This window comes from Cavia porcellus, unplaced genomic scaffold (assembly GCF_034190915.1).
Source record: "Cavia porcellus strain 051 isolate PalLab524CR breed Dunkin Hartley unplaced genomic scaffold, mCavPor4.1 scaffold_26, whole genome shotgun sequence".
Classification (NCBI taxonomy): domain Eukaryota; kingdom Metazoa; phylum Chordata; class Mammalia; order Rodentia; family Caviidae; genus Cavia; species Cavia porcellus.
Window position 1 is genome coordinate 20,136,423 of NW_026947509.1, and position 12,762 is coordinate 20,149,184.

A 12,762-nucleotide genomic window follows, 5' to 3' on the forward strand; every position below is an offset into this window, starting at 1 on the left:
TAATCCACACCAGGGCAATAACTATCAGACCCCACGGCAATAACTATCCCACCCTGAGCACTAACTATTCCTTCCCAGGGCACTAACATTCAGACCCCAGGGTGTTAACTGTCAGAACCCAGTGCAATAACTATCCTATGCCAGAGAACTAAATATCAGACCCCAGGGCACTATCGGACCCCTGGGTGATAATTATCAGACCACAGGACACTAACTATCAGACCCCATGCAAATAACTATCACAGCCCAGGGTGCTAACTGTCAGACCACAGGGCACTAACTATCCCACCCCAGGACACTAACAATCAGACCACAGGGCACTAACTATCAGACCCTAGGTCACTAATTATCCCACCCTAGGGAACTAAATATCAGACCCCAGCGTGCTAATTATCAGTCTCCAATGCACTCACAATCCCAGCCAAGGACACTGTCAGACACCCTGGCACTATCAGACCACAGGATGCTAACTATCAGACCCCAAGGAGCTAACTATCCCATGCCAGGGCACTATCAGACCCCAAGGAATTAACTATCCCTCCCCAGGGCACTAACTGTCCCACCCCAGCACACTAATTTTAACACCCAAGGGTGCTAACTGTCCAACCCAAAAACTCTAACTATCCCACCCCAGGGCCCTAAATATCAGACCCCAGGGCACTATCAGACTCCAGGGCACTAACTGTCAGACCCCAGGGCACTGTGAGCCCCCAGGGTGCTAACAGACCCAAAGGCTCTAACTATCCCAGCCCAGGGCACTAACTATCACATCCCAGGGAACTAACTATCCCACCCCAGGGCACTAACTAACCCATCCCAGGTCACTAACTATCAGACCCCAAGGCACTAACTATCAGACCCTAGGGTGCTTACTATCCCACCCCAGGGCACTAACTATTAGAACTCAGGGCACTAACTCTCAGACACCAGGGCATAAATTATGAGACTCCATGGCGCTAAATGTCAGACCCAAGTGAGCTAATTATGCTATCCCAGGGCACTAACTTTCAGACCACAGGGCACTAACTATCCCATCCCAGGGACATAACTATCAGACACCAGGGGGCTAACTCTCCCAACCCAGTGCACTAATTATCCCACCCCAGGGTACTAATTATCAGACCACAGGGCACTAACTATCCCACCCCAGGGCACTAACTAACCCACCCCAGGGCACTATCTATCCCACCCCAAAGAGCTAACTCTTAGACCCCAGGACGCTAACTGTCAGACCCCAGGGCACTGTCAGACCCCAGTGGGCTAACTATCCCACCCTAGGGCACTAATTCTCAGACCCCAGTCAGACTCAGAACTGTCAGATCACAAGGCACTAACTATCCCACCCCAGGAAACTATCAGGCCTCAGGGCGCTAACTATCAGACCACATGGCACTAACTTTCCCACACCAGGGCACTAACTATCAGACCCTAGGGCGCTAAATGTCAGACCCCATGTGAATAACATTCTCACCCAAGGGCACTAACTATCCAACTATGGGACACTAAATATCAGAAAACTGGATGTTAAGTATTCCACCCAGGGCACTATCACATGCCAGGACACTTAAATATCAGAACACTGGGCAATAACTATCCAACCCCAGGAAACTTACATTCAGACCCCATGGGGCTAACTACCAGACACAAGGGTACTAACTTAACTATCACACCCCAGAGCACTAACCGTCAGACACCAGTAGGCTAACTATCCCACCCCAGGGGACTAACTAACAGACCCCATGCAAATAACTATAGAATCCAGGACGCTAACTATCAGACCACAGGGCACTAACTATCCCACCCCAGGACACTGTCTATCAGACCCTAGGGCACTTACTATCCCACCCCCGGGAACTAACTATCAGACCTCAGGGCACTAACTATCACACCCCAGGCATTAACTATACCACCCCTGAACACTCTCCAAGAGGAAGAAATAACTATCTTAAATATATATGCACCAAACTCCAGAGCACCCAGTTATATAAAACAACTATTAACAGAAATGAAAACTCAAATTATCAGTAACACAACTATAACAGGAGACCCTAATACACCATTGACACCAAGGGACAGTTCAACCAGACAGAAAATGAGCAAAGAAATAACAGAACTGAATCACACCTGCGAACAAATGGATTTGATAGACATATACACAATGTTCCACCCAACAACATCAGAATACACATTCTTCTCAGCAGTACATGGATCATTCCCTAAAATAGACCATATATTAGCTTACAGAACATATTTAAACAAATGCAAAAGAGTTGAAATCATCCCTTGCATGTTATTGGATCATAGCTTTCTGAATTAGAAATTAATGATAAAAGATACTGCAAACACATGCAAACTGACAAACACACTCTTGAGTAATCAATGGGTCACATAAGAAATTAAACAATACCTAAAAGAAAAAGAAAATGCAGATGTAACTTACCGGAATTTGTGGGATGCAATGAAAGCCGTCTTCAGAGGAAAATTTATTGCACCGAGTTCCCACATCAGGAAAACAGAAAGAAAAAAAATAAATAACTTGATGCTACACCTCAAACAGCTAGAAAAAGAAGAGCAAGTCAAGCCCAAAGCCAAAAGAAGAGAGGAAATTATAAAAATCAGAGCACAACTCAATGCAATAGAGAAAATAATCCAAAGACTCAACGAATCAAAGAGTTGGTTCTTTGAAAGAATAAATAAAATCGATAAGCCCCTAGCCAACCTTATTAAAAAAAGGGAAGAAAAAGCTCAAATTCATGCAATAAGAAATGAAAAAGGTGAAATCACTACAGACCCAAAAGAAATACAGAAGATCATCTACACCTATTTCAAAAACCTCTACTCTCAAGTTTGATAACACAGAAGAAATAGACAGATTCTTAGAAACATATGAAGTACCAAAGCTAGATCAAGAGGATGTAAAACTGTTGAATAACCCAATCTCTGTTAGTGAAATTGAAAATGTAATTAAGTCCTTACCTACACAGAAGAGCCCAGGCCCACATGGATTCACTGCAGAATTCTACAAGAAATACAAAGAAGACCTAATGCCGACACTCCTCAAACTATTCAATGAAATTGAAAGGGAAGCAATCCTTCCTAAGTCATTCCTGGAAGCAAATATTACTCTAGTACCAAAACCTGACAAAGACCCAACCAAAAAAGAGAACTATAAACTGATCTCCCTAATGAACACAGATGCAAACATCCTCAATAAAATATTGGCAAATAGGATGCAGCAAATCATCAACAAGATTAAACAACATGACCAAGTGGGATTCATCCCAGGAATGCAAGGATGGTTCAACATCTGTAAATCAATAAATGTAATCCACCATAACAATAAAGCCAAAAGTAAGAGTCACATGATCATTTCTATAGATGCAGAAAAAGCCTTCGATAAGGTCCAACATTTATTCATGATAAGAACTTTACAGAAAATTGGAACAGATGGGCTTTACCTCAATATAATAAAGGCCATTTATGACAAACCAACAGCCAGCATCATACTAAATGGCCAAAAATTGAAAGCCTTTACTTTAAAATCAGGCACAAGACAAGGATGTCCTTTATCACCACTCCTATTTAATATAGTACTGGAAGTACTAGCCAGAGCAATTAGGCAAGAGAGAGAAATAAAAGGGGTAAAGATAGAAAAAGAAGAAGTTAAATTATCATTGTTTGCAGATGACATGATACTCTACATAGAAGACCCCCTAAACTCCATTGAAAGACTCTTAGATACAATAAATAAATTCAGTAATGTGGCTGGATACAAAATCAATACTCAGAAATCAACAGCATTCTTATACACGAACAAAAAAATCACAGAGAGGGAAATAAGAGAAACTACACTCTTCACATTAGCAAGCAAAAAAATGAAATATTTAGGAATTACTCTTACGAAAGAAGTGAAAGACTTATACAGGGAAAATTATAATACACTGAAAAAAGAAATTGAAGATGATCTCAGAAAATGGAAAGACATCCCTTGCTCAATGGATAGGAAGAACAAACATTGTGAAAATGGCCATTGTCCCAAAACTGTTATACAGATTCAATGCAATCCCAATAAAAATACCATCAACATACCTTATAGATCTAGAGAAATCACTCCTAAATTTCATCCGGAACCAGAAGAGACCTAGAATAGCAAAGGCACTTCTAAGCAGCAAAGACAAAGCAGGAGGCATCACAATCCCTGACTTGAAGTTATACTACAAAGCAACAGTAGTAAAATCAACATGTATTGGAATCAAAACAGAGCCGAAGATCAATGGAATAGATTAGAAGATACAACCACAACTACAAACACACTCAACCACCTTATCTTTGATAAAGGAGCCAAGCAGGTTCACCGGAAGAACTACAGTCTCTTTAATAAATGGTGCTGGAAAAACTGGCTCTCCATTTGCCGAAAACTAAAGCTACACCCATGTCTATCACCATGTACTAAATTAAAATCTAAATGGGTCAAAGATCTGAATATTAAAACAGAAACACTAAGTCTATTAGAAGACAAATTGGGTAGAAACCTTGAAGACATAGGAGTAGGTAGAGAATTCATGAACAGGATTCAAACCACACGGGTAATACTGCCCAGAATCAATAACTGGGACCACTTCTTATTAAAAAGTTTCTGCATGTCAAAAGAAATCTCCAGCATAGTGAAAAGAAAACCCACAAACTGGGAAAAGATTTTAGTGAACTCTCTCTCAGACAAGGGACTCTTGTCTAAAACATATAAAGAATTTAAAAACTCAGACCCCCAAAATTCAAAGATCCAATCCAAAAATTGGCATCTGAGATGAATATGCACTTCTCAGATGAAGAAATGCAAATGGCAAATAAATACATGAAAAAATGTTCATCATCATTGGTCATTAGAGAAATGCAAATTAAAACCACACTGAGATACCATCTCACTCCTGAAAGAATGGCCAGGATCAAGAAGACCAACAACAACAAGTGCTGGAGAGGCTGTGGGGAAAAAGGAACTCTCCTACACTCTTGGTGGGAGTGTAGACTGGTTCAGCCTTTGTGGAGGTCAGTCTGGAGATTTCTCAAAAAGCTGGGATTGCAAGTCCCATTTATTCCAGCTATTCCACTTCTAGGCATATTCCCAGAAGAACTGAAAGCATCATACCACAGTCATACATGTGCACCTGTGTTTATAGCAGCACAATTTGTAATCGCCAGATCTTGGAAACAACCCAAGTGTCCATCAACTGAGGAATGGATAAAAAAGTTGTGGTAATTCTATACAATGGAATTATTCAGCTATAAAGAAGGATCACATTGAGATATTTATAAATAAATGGGCGCAGCTTGAGACCATACTCATAAGTAAAATAAATCAATCTCGCATGTGTGAATACCAAATAGTTTCCCTAATGTAAGTAATGATTCAAATATATAAAAATATGTGGTAATCATGATTTCCCCATTATGTGGCCTTGAAGCCTCATAAAGTTTTCACTTATTAATTGGAAAGGCTTTATTCTGGGCTTCTTGATATGGAAATATTTGAAGCTATAGTATATGAAGTTTTATTCAAATATTTCAAGGAAAAAGACAGACACTATGGTAACTACTATTAAGTCGGGTTATTTGGTGGTGAAGCACTAGGTTGCTGAAACAGTCATGCTTTGACCCGTATTGTTATATTGTTATGTCCTGTTTTATCTCAATCTCTCCCTTATTCTTTAAAAAAATTATTTCGTTATTTCTTATGTTAGTTTTAATTAAGGGGAAATTTTTTTTAAATTAGCAGGAGGTATAATAGTAACTTTTTTTGATTTCCTATTAACTTGTTTTGAAGTCCTGTAATACTCCCACGATCTGGTTTTGACTGATTAGACTCTGTTGCATTCGGTATGATAGTATCAAGTTTGAGGGTATAGGCCACTACTTTGAAGGCAATAAGATTCACTAAGATGCCCATGCTGGTTTGACTATTGTCTCCTTTGGACGTCCTGTAATGTTTACAATGCCTACGTTTTATTGATCTTGTTTTCTACTGTTTTGTTCAACTTTATAATATCTAATGAGATAGACAATTCTTTTTAAGGAAACAAGAGACATCGTTGATAACCATTGTTGATAACCTTGTACTCTGTTTTACATCATGTGCTATATCTATCCTTGGTTTTGACTGACAGCTTTGTTTTGCCATTTTTGACTTTATTCTCTCCCACCCAAAAAAGTAATAAGAACTAAGGAGTAATAAAAGCCAAAATGTGTAAATTTTGTTGTAAAAAAGAGAGGGAAAGAAAGAGCTCTAAAGGATACAACAGCAAGTGTGTTTAGGCGTGTTAAATAGCTGACCATATTAATATTTTTGGTTGGATCATTGAACACAACTGTTTGCAGTCTCACTGTTTGAATGTCCACTTTGTATTCTTTGATACTATGATTTGAGCAACTGTTTCTAAGATGATAATGTGTAATCTATTAACTGGTGATTTCTTACTGTCTTTTTTTTTTTTGTAGTTCTGTATTACGTGTACCCTTACACCGCTTTGTTTTGTTCTGTGTTTTTCTCTTTTTCCTTTTAAATAAAAATTTTTTAAAAACACTTTTTTCCTTTATATTATCAAATTTATATTGATGTCACAGTGATCTTTATGCCTGGGTTTTGAAATAATTATGTAAACATCATCTACCAAATTGTATGCTAGACCTGTGCCCCATGCCTACCAGTTTATTTTTCTATCTATTTAGAAATCCCCTTCTTAATAATAGTCATGCAATTCTTCTTCCCCAAGTAAAGAAAATTTCTCAATTATCATGTGTTATTAGTGAAGACAAAGACTCTAGCATTTACCTTACTATAAAGTATTTGCAGAGAGAAAACATGTAATTTAATGACTTTCAAGCAAGTAAGATTTACTACTAAATATACTTATTAACTTTATTTGAGTAGAAAATATAGTCAACCTAACTTTTGGGAGCTTTGTTCTCTTTGTCATTTAAAACTGAGTTTAAAACAAGGCCCAATTTCACATTTAATGAATAAAATAAATATGAATATAAACGAATATATGTGTAAAAGGACTAAAAAATAACTGAATACGTTTCAAGAACATAATACATTTAATGAATGACCTGAAATAGTACCCTTCATGCATGGAGAAATACTTCTTATACTTCTCAGGAGGTGCCTGACAGTTGCAGCTACAAGCACTTTCCTTAGATTTCACTGTCATGATTTAGAAAAAAATTCTGAAGATTTCTGAATCTTCATTTCTTATGTTTCTTATTACCAAGAAAACTGTATGCTTACAGTTCTGTACCACAGTAAATAATTGCCTCAGATGTAATTAGGTTTGTCCTAAAAAATTCCCTTTGTCCTAAAAAATGTCCTAAAAATTGTCCTGGTTCAAAACAATGCTGTAATGGCTCTTTAATTGAGCCATAAAATTTCCACAGTTGAGTAGATATTGGCTTTCACTAATCTTCATCCTACACTGACACACAGAACAGGTAATTGATTATGTTTTATAGCTACTGATGTATAGAATTAAGTTTCAAAGGAGAATTATAAGTTACCACAATAGTCAAGGCCTTTTAAGATTCAATTTCTCCTTTGAAATTTCAATTTCATCTCAATGATTTGTTATAAAATAACACATAATAAATTATGAGGTCAAGTTTTAAGAATTTACTATTTGTAAAAGCAGGTTACTCATCTTCATTGCAGATTTCTTTTAGGAAGATTTGTCTAAATTAAAATTAATTAAATAAGCTGATTAAATAAGCAAGACTTTATCTTGTAAGAGAAAACCTCATTGGAAAATTTCATTTGGATCGTCAAATATTTCTCAAAATTCAAAGTTCAAATGACAGTTTTGGTATCATAAATTTGAATTCTATTTAAAATTTTATTGTCACCAAGATAATGAATTGCTTGATATTAAAATAATACAATCTAATTAGAAGCATTTGAAACCTTTACAAGACACTATTTACAAATTATATTTATAAATTAAAGGACCTGGTAGTTGAAATAAACTCTTCTTCATGCTAGTTATTTGAGATCCAGAGACATACTTTTCCTTTTTAATTGCCATGTTAAGTGAAAAATCTACTATTTAGAAATAACAATAGTAGTAATATTATACATAGTAGGGCTTTAATTACTCCAGTAAAAAAATTGCAAAAAGGCAATTAAGGTAAAGGGTTTGGTTGAGAAGGTGAAGAAGAATTAGAAGACGGAGGACAGAAAGGAAGAGTGCCCAGATATCAGTGTACACTGGAGACCATGTAGCAGTCCCCTGCTGGAGAGAAAAGGAAATACGGCACTATATGCAAGCGAACTAAAGCCTGCGTAGAAGGTGCAAACAGGATGTTCTGATCTCCAGGAATCTGGAGAATTAGAAGATATGTAAACGCTAAGCCAGAGAACAATGGAAGCAATATCCATGCTTCTCTCCTTACCCATCTCCTCTTTCTGGAGGACATTTCTCATGAACTGTCTCAGCTGGAATTCAAGTAATGTTGCACTTGCCTTTCTAGTGTGTAATTACTACTCCTCAAGCTCTTTCTCATTTGACTTTAGAAGTCCACAAAGTCCCTGACATATTGGCAAATAAAGGTCTGTTTCCTGACAAAGTACCCACCACTCAGTAGCTGCAACTAGTCTTCAGAGGTAGAAATGGCTTCTTCCTTTTCGACCTAAAGAATGCCCAGCACAGACACTCTTTCAATCAGACTGTCAGCCACAGGTTTTCATGAACCAGAGCTGAAAATACTAATTCCCACTCCACCTCCTCTGGTTATAAGCACAAGTTCCAGTCAACTGACATGTTCATGGAAGATGCTAATGACCACATTGGACTTATTTTTGTGAAAAGTGTTGCAGACAAATGTCATGTTTATAAACATACTTGTTGATTTTCCAGTGCCATATTTCATTTCAGGTAATAATTTTGATAAGAAATGGTAAGAAGGAGACTCTCCATCCCTTTTGACAAGACAAAAGCTTAGTTTAGGGTGGTTATGGAAAGGCTAATATCTAGTGTCGATGGATTCCTTTGCATATCAACTATGTACACTTTTACAGTCTGGGAAAAATATCTCCTAACCATTCATAAATTTTTTGTTTCCTTATCCTCTTGTTTCAGGATTATATTCATGGTAAATACAACTCAGAATGAGGTAGACTCTCTGTATTTGATATCAAATTTATAAACAGAGAATATCCAAGGTATATTCCTCAGATTTTCCTACAGCATGTGAGACTTTTATTTTACTAATGTCTTTAACTTCTATTATTTTTATTTTTTTATTTAAGTAGAAAAAGAAAAAGGGAACAAGTAATACAAAATTTAAAAAATAAACAGTAAAAAATCACTAGTTACTAGATTACATATTCTCATCTTAGAAATAGTTGCTCAAGTCACAAAATTGAAGCACACAAAGTAGACCTTCAAACAGTGAGAGTGCAAAGAGTTTTGCTCAATGATCCAAAAAAACTCAGCAACATGATTATCTATCCTATACACTTAAACATATATGCAGTTATAAACTTTAGAGCACTTTCTTTTCTTTTCTTTTGTACAATGACAATTACACATTTTGGGTTTTATTACTCCCATAGTTCTTATTACTTTCTTTGAAGAGAGTAAAACCAAATGCGACATATCAGAACAGAGTCAGTCAAATCAAAAGGATGGACATAATACATAATGTAAAAACAAAATATAAGGTGATTAACAATGGTTACCATATTGCCTCTTGCTATTTTAAGAAGAATTGCCAGTTATAATAAAATTGAACAAAACAGTAAAGAATAAAACCAAAGCACTGGAGACATTACAGGACTTTAAAAGCAGATAATAGTCAACCTGAATGGGCGTCATAATGAATCTTATTGTCTTCACACTTTTGCCTATACTTTCAAACTTGGTACTATCAAGCAAAGCAGAATAGGGCAAAATCAGTCAAAACAAGATGGTGAGGGCAATACAGGATTTCAAGTCAAGTTAATAGGAAATGAAAATAGGTTACTATAATGTATCCTGCTATTTTTTATTTATTTTTCCCTTAATTCAAAAAATAAAAAGAACAAATAAATAATTTAAAAAAGGGATTGAGATAAAAGAGAGCATAACAACAAAACAGGGCAGGTCAAAACATAACCATTTAAGCAAAATAGTGTTTCACCACAAGATATCCTGATGTAAAAATAGTTACCATAGTGTCTCTTTCCTTGAAATCTTTGAGTATAACTTCGTATACTGTAGCACCAAACATATCAAGACACTTTAAAACCATTCAAGAGAATGACATTGTTACAGGGTATTTAGAACTTATTAACAGAAAATGAACAATGGTTTCTGTATAATCTCCTTGTCTATAAAAGTTTTTACTTATATTATCATATATAATAAAATCCAATAAGATACAACCTTTTAAGACCAATGGAGACAGAAAAATACATGTTTGATGGGACTTCAAAACAAGATGATACTAAATCAGCACTAGCTATTATGATGTCTTGTTTTCTCCAAAATAGCTGTTCCTATCATCTAATCTTCTCTGCCTCATTTCTGTTGAGATCTTTTTCTATCATTTGTTGTCAGTTTGTCTTCTTCATTTTGCTTTCTGCTCCATTCATTGTGGCCTCTCTGCTACTATTTCTGGAATCTTGATATTTTCCTTTTTTAGAGTATCCTGCAGTATTCTCTGTAGAGTTGAATTGGTGGTTGAAAATTCCCCCAGTTCCTCTTTATCCTGGAAGCACCTTGTTTTTCCATCAATTTCTAGGGACAGTTGTGCAGGATATATCAATTTTGGCTGGAGGTTATTATCTTTGAAAGCTTGAATTATTTCCCCCCCACACACACATTCTTCGTGATTTGATGGTTTGTGCCAAGAAGTCTGCTGTAAATCTGATGGGTGTTCTTTTGTAAGTGATCTGTTTCTTGTCTCTGATGGCTTGTAATATTCTGTTCTTATATTGGATTTCTGGAATTTTGATTATTATATGCCTGGGTGTAGCTCTGTTTGGGTTGTAGGTGGCTGGGGTCCTGTATGCCTCATACATCTGAGTATCTTTACCATTTGCTAAATTAGGGAAATTTTCTTGGATTATTTCTGTGAATAGCTTTTGTAGTCCATTTGTTTGTGTCCCTACTTCTTCTTTTATGTTCTTAATTCTTAAATTATAGATCCTCTTATCATCTTCTAGCCTTTGTATTGTTGCTGCTTGTTTTTTTGTTATTTTTAAGAAGTTTTCATTTCATGCTCCCATATTACAAATCTGCTCTCCAGTTCAGATAATCTGTTTCTTTCAGATAATCACTTTCTGTCAGATAATCAGTTTCTTTCAAGCTGTTATGCAAGTTTTCTATAGAGTTTTTAGTTTCCTGGTAATCTCTCTGAACCTGCTTCACGTATTCTATGTTTTTTCTATTTTCTCCATCAAACAATTCTCCCCTTTTTTTCTGTCCTTCCATTCCTCCATCTGTTCTTTCTTGGGTGGTGCTTAGCATTTCTGTAACTATTCTACGTATATCTTGCTTCACATCATGAATAACTTCATTCCTGAACTCGTCTATGAGGCTCTGGAAATAGTGCTTTATGTTTATTGGTGCCATGTCCAATATTGCATGTTTCTCAGGATTAGGGACTGAGGACCCTTTCTTGTTGCTCCCTCTTCCCATATTTTCTGCTCCTTTTTACAAGTGTATGTAGGAGGCCCAGTTTCTGTCTTTGTCAGTTACAGCTTGTTTGAATTGTTCCCACCCACTGCAGTGTGCTAGGGAGACACAGACCTGGGCAGTCTCTGCTGGGACCGCTCCTCCAGGTCAACCTACCAAAGCCTTCACTGCTAGGATGCACCTCCAGGTGCTGGGACCTGGTTTGGGCTAGCCTACTGGGTCTTAGTCAGTGGCGTCACACAGGCCAGGTACTCCCCACCAATCCTGCTTGAAAGGGGAATATGTGACTGAAGTCACTGCAGCATCTTGTCCCGGCCAGCCCACCTGGTCCCAGTATGCCCTTTGCTGAAGCCTCCTACTCTATGGAAGGGTCCCTGATCCGCTCACTCACCACAAGTCAATGCAGAGCTCCCAGCCAGGCCCGCTCTCAACTCCATTCACCATTTCCCACTCTCAGAGCTTTCACGCCTCTCTCCTTGCCATGCCTATTGGGATGTAGCAGTGGCTGCAGGAAATTCAAATTGCAGCCTCCAGTGGTGCAGGGTCCAGCTTCCGTGCTGAGACCTTATTCTGTTCCTTTTATATCACCAGGATTGTGTTTCCAGTTGGTTTCTCTTAGTTTAGTTTGTTCCTGGGTCAGCAAAGTATATCTCCCCTTGCTTAGGATTTCTCGCCCAGCATCATTCCTGGATTTTAAGTGCAGTTTCTCAGAGAGCCTCTGAAACTGCTGCTATCTATCTGCCATGTTCTCCCGCAAGGCTGGCAATTTAGCTCAGTGGTGTAAGCACCTGCTGGCTCCTGCTCCAGCCCAGGGCTCCACTTGCCACAGCTGGATTGAGACTCTGGGATCAGCTGCTGCAGCCCCTAGTGCCACCACACAATATGGTGTCATGGTTTATGTTTGTGTCCCCCAGGCCTCACGAGTTTGCATTGTTCATTTGTGATGGTTCATTGTATAGTGCTTGGATTGATGGTGTCAGTGCTCCACCCATATAGGGGTGGAGCCAGGATGTGATGTAATGGCAGGAAGAAGGTGTGTTTTTCTCTTTGCTGGTTCCAGTTTGCTGCTGGCTGCCGCCATGAACTGCAGCCCAGCCAT